General features: G+C 41.7%; 1 protein-coding gene across 3 annotated transcripts in view; it reads left to right on the top strand.

Moving 5' to 3' along the window:
* The first annotated feature begins 126 nt into the window (after positions 1 to 126).
* SCLT1 (sodium channel and clathrin linker 1) overlaps positions 127 to 3999 on the top strand; it is a 168631-nt gene continuing 164758 nt past the window's right edge. Inside the window, exons 1-2 of one of the 3 annotated variants that reach the window (XM_032463384.1) lie at positions 127 to 469; positions 548 to 640. The gene's annotated coding sequence lies outside the window, so the exon portion shown is untranslated. Of the gene's footprint in view, positions 641 to 3999 lie in introns of all 3 variants that reach the window. The other 2 variants (XM_032463381.1, XM_032463375.1) reach the window with 2 other exon arrangements.

Raw genomic sequence — 3999 nt, 5'->3', positions numbered from 1 at the left:
CACAGCTCCGCCCCTCGCTTTGCAGGTAGCCAATAGTGTGAGAGAACTCCAGGAAGTGCGGCGACGCAAGCGCTGACGCCAGCGTGATGGCGCAGGCGGCGTCACTGTCTCCAAGGAGCGGTCTGGGGCACCGGTTTCAAAGTCGCAGGGCGGGCCGAGTGGACTTCCGCTGCTGGCCTCGGGCTTCCCGGCCGTCCTGAAGTCGCTCGTCGTTCTGCCAAGGACGCCGCCACCGGGCTGCCCGCCGGCTTCCTCGGCGCTCTCCTGAGTGGCTCGACACGACCCCGAGTGACCCGCGGGACGCATATATCCACCCGCGTCCCTCTTCCCACCTGGCTGAGATTCGAGTGAACGTGGAACAGAATTCACGTGGCGGGTCCCCAGCAAACCAGAAATTTGTAGTGTCTTTTGAGCGAGGGGTTCGGCTGGGACTCTGGGGAAGGAGACGCCGCGGGGCTATTGACGCCGCGTGAGTAGGATGCTAATTACACTGCTCTAGTGCCAAACAACCTCCGAAGCGTTGCCTTACTTTTGTTTTCCCGCACAGCGAGGTTTGTGTCTTTTTGAGAAAAGGTGGTGAATGCTCCAAACTAAAATTGTATCCAAATAGACACAGAAATCGACTTCCCGCGAGAACAAAGTAAGCTCTATATTCCTTGATTGAGAATTCTTAAATGTAATGTTTAATATCGTCATTGTTAACTAATGTTTTCTGAGTGCCTGTTTGGTGCCTAAAAATTTGCAAAAACTTTAAAAAGCTGCAGAAAAAGCTTGGTGGTATATATGAGGATGTGTATACACTTTAAAACCGTTTGGTAAATACAGGTTCCTTACGCTTATATGGTACTCTGTTACAGGCATGTTTGTTATGCTCCTCGCATGCTCTGGAGAAATTAGAGGGCTAATGGCCAGAATAGTTTCCAGCTGCAGTTAGAACCTAGAAGCACAGCTCTGGCCATTTGTTCAAAGATTGTTTATTGAGCGCTTCCTGTTTCTGTTACGTGCCAAGCGCTATACAAGCATAGATACTACACAGTAAGGAGGACTGTTCTATCCTCCAAGAATTTAATTTGAGGAGGAAAATCTGTAAATTCCATATATATGCTGAAGTGGTAGCAACGACTAACCTTTTTTGCCTCAGTTTCCTCACAGGGTTGTTGGAATGATTAAATGAGTGTTAAAATATATAAAGGATTTATCATAGTGTCCGACACATAGGGCTAAACAAATATTAACAATTACAGGGTTATAATTTACTGTGGTCAAGGAAGGTGCCATTTGTGCTGAAACTTGAAATACTAATATGAATTTACTAGGTAAAGAACTGTGTAAGCAGACAACACTATTTGCAACACTGAAGGGATTAGGAATATGCTTTGTAAAAAATTTGAAAGAACGTTGGCTTGAATGGAATATGGTGTATATAGGAAACTGGCATGTGGAGCTGAAAGGGAAGAATTCGGCTAGATGGTGAAGGGCCTCCTCTGCTGTGTGTTAAGGAGTTTGGACCTTTGCACAGGTTTTAGGAATCACTGAAAGGAATTCAGTTGAGTAACTTGATCAGATTGTGATTTATTTGAAAAGCCCAGCTGGTTTTTATGAGGAACACGCGTTATAGCAGAGTGCAGTTAGGTGACTGTTGTCATTATCCAGGTAAGAAGTAAACTAAGGTAGGTACAGAGAAACTGGAGATGAGGGATTTTACAAAAGAGGTAGAGGACACCTCAGGTTTTTGGCTTGCTTGAGGAACAGGGGGAGTAGGAAAAAAGTAGTAAGTTCCATTTTGGAAGCATTATAGGCCAGTGGTTAAGAACTTAACCTCTGGATTCAGTCAGCCTGGGCTCATATTTTAGCTTTGTCTCTTTCCAGGTCTTTGACCTTGGGCAAGTTACTTAGCTGCTTCTCCGTGTCTGTTTTCTCATTTGTAAAATGGGTATAATAGCACAACAACCCTTAAGGGTTTATTGTGAGGATTAAGATGATGCAAATAAAGCACTTAGGATGGTGCTTAGCACATATTAAGTGCACAGTGTATATTATCTAAAATCATTAATGACCCTATATTGGTAACATTAGGATTATTTCTTAGGTTTCTTAGGTTTGAAATGGAAATACCCTTTTCCAATAAAGAGGATTAACTGGCCACCATCTGTGTGGTGTGGGAGAATTGGTGCTGAGGAGTTTGGTTGGGGTGGGGAGTAAAAACTATGTTTCAGAGGAATGCATCAGCCAGAATTCTTAAAACTGAAATCCAAATACCAGAGAGAATGGTAGAAGCATTGTAAATTATTTTTTGAAAAATGAGTGGTAGTTCACCAGAAGACAAATGAGTGGAAGAAGGGAGTCCTTACATGGAGGGAGCGGAAGAAACAAAGGCTTGGAGGCTTAAAATAACTGCTTATTCAGGAAATTGGAGTACAGAATGGTAAGATTTTCATGAAGAGATGATAATGAGTTTTGGATGTCTGTGAACCTCCCCCTTTTTCCTTTAACTGGATCTCACATGCCAGTTACAGCTAGTGGATGACCTCCACATTAGTTGACCTGCTAAACACCAGCTCAGGTAAATATAGATCGATTGCCTTTCTCCCACCTACCTGTGTATTCTCTGCGTTGACTTCTATTCCTTTTTGAGCCTCTTTTCATTTGTTCTAGCATTTGCAGGACACCATTCTTCCCTCTCCATCTGGGAAGTGAGATCTGATAGTCCTTAGGGACCTGTTCGAAGAGAGACTTGTATATCAAACTAAGGAATGAAGAATTTATTCTTGTAGTGGGGATTATGAGCATTGGGGATGGACTCTTTTGTTTTCCTTTTTATTCTCTTAAGAGTGTCTTTTACAGAGCAGAAGTTTTTAATTTTAATGAAGTTCAATTCATCAATTTATTCTTTAATGAATGTGCCATATATAAGAAATTTTTACCTTACCCAGGGCTGTAAAGATTTACCTCTGTGCGCTTTTCTACAAGTTTTGTAGTTTTAGATTTTACATTAAATTTTTTTTTCTTATGTCTTTTTCTGGTTTTGGTATCAGGTAATGTTGGCTTAATGGAAAATATTTTGCCCTCTTCAGTTTTCTGGGATACATTTGTGTAGAATTGGTATTATTTCTTCCTTAAATGTTGGTAGAATTTACCGGTGAAGCCAATTGGTTCCCTTTGTAGGAAGATTTTAAACTACAGATTCAACTTCTTTAATAGAGAGTTATTCAGTACTCTGTTGTGCAAGAAAGACCCTTTACAGGTGGTACATATATGGAGTTCTCTCTCTGTGCAGCTTTCTCTCTTATTCTTTGCCCTGCCAATTCTAGTTTAATTGTTTTCCACTGAGTCTCAACTTCGTCTCCTTAACTCGGAGAGTCTGCTGATCTCTGCTGCATTTTCCCCCTCTGTTCTACGGCCTGAAATGTCTCTCAGGTCATTAAGCTGGGGTGATCCTTAGGGCTCATCTCATTTGTTTTGTGTCTGTCATTATCATTGTCTGATGTCTCCTGTCTTGCAAACCCTTGTTTCAATTGTTTGTTTTTTGGTTGTGTCAGGTGGGAAAGTGGTTCTTGTTAACTTTATCTTGAGCGTGAAAATCCTATTCAAATTGACCTCCTTTTGAAACACAAATATCTTACTCCCACTGTAACTGTTCTTTGACTTCATCAAGACCTCTATTTGTTGAACCCTTCATTTTCTACCATTTCCTTAACTCTTTCCCAGCTTGTGTTTTACTACTTTCTTACACAGACTGTAACAGTTGCCCACTGGTCCATCTGCTTTCTTGTTAGTAGTATGACTATGCCCCTGCTTTTCTGTAGCACATGTCCAGTAACACCTTATACCTAGTTGCCTTTCAGTTCTCATACCCAACTGTTAATAACCATAGATAAAAACCTCCTAGATAAGTACCACCACAAATTCAAGGTTAATTCATAGCTAGTAAGTAACTGAGCTGGGACTTGAACCCAGGCAGTCAAGTTCCAGTGTCTGTTCTTAACTACTACCCGGCAA

The sequence above is a fragment of the Camelus ferus genome, chromosome 2 (genome assembly GCF_009834535.1).
Source record: "Camelus ferus isolate YT-003-E chromosome 2, BCGSAC_Cfer_1.0, whole genome shotgun sequence".
Taxonomy (NCBI): domain Eukaryota; kingdom Metazoa; phylum Chordata; class Mammalia; order Artiodactyla; family Camelidae; genus Camelus; species Camelus ferus.
Note: the sequence above shows the minus strand (reverse complement) of the source record. Positions and strands in the feature narration are given on the sequence as shown.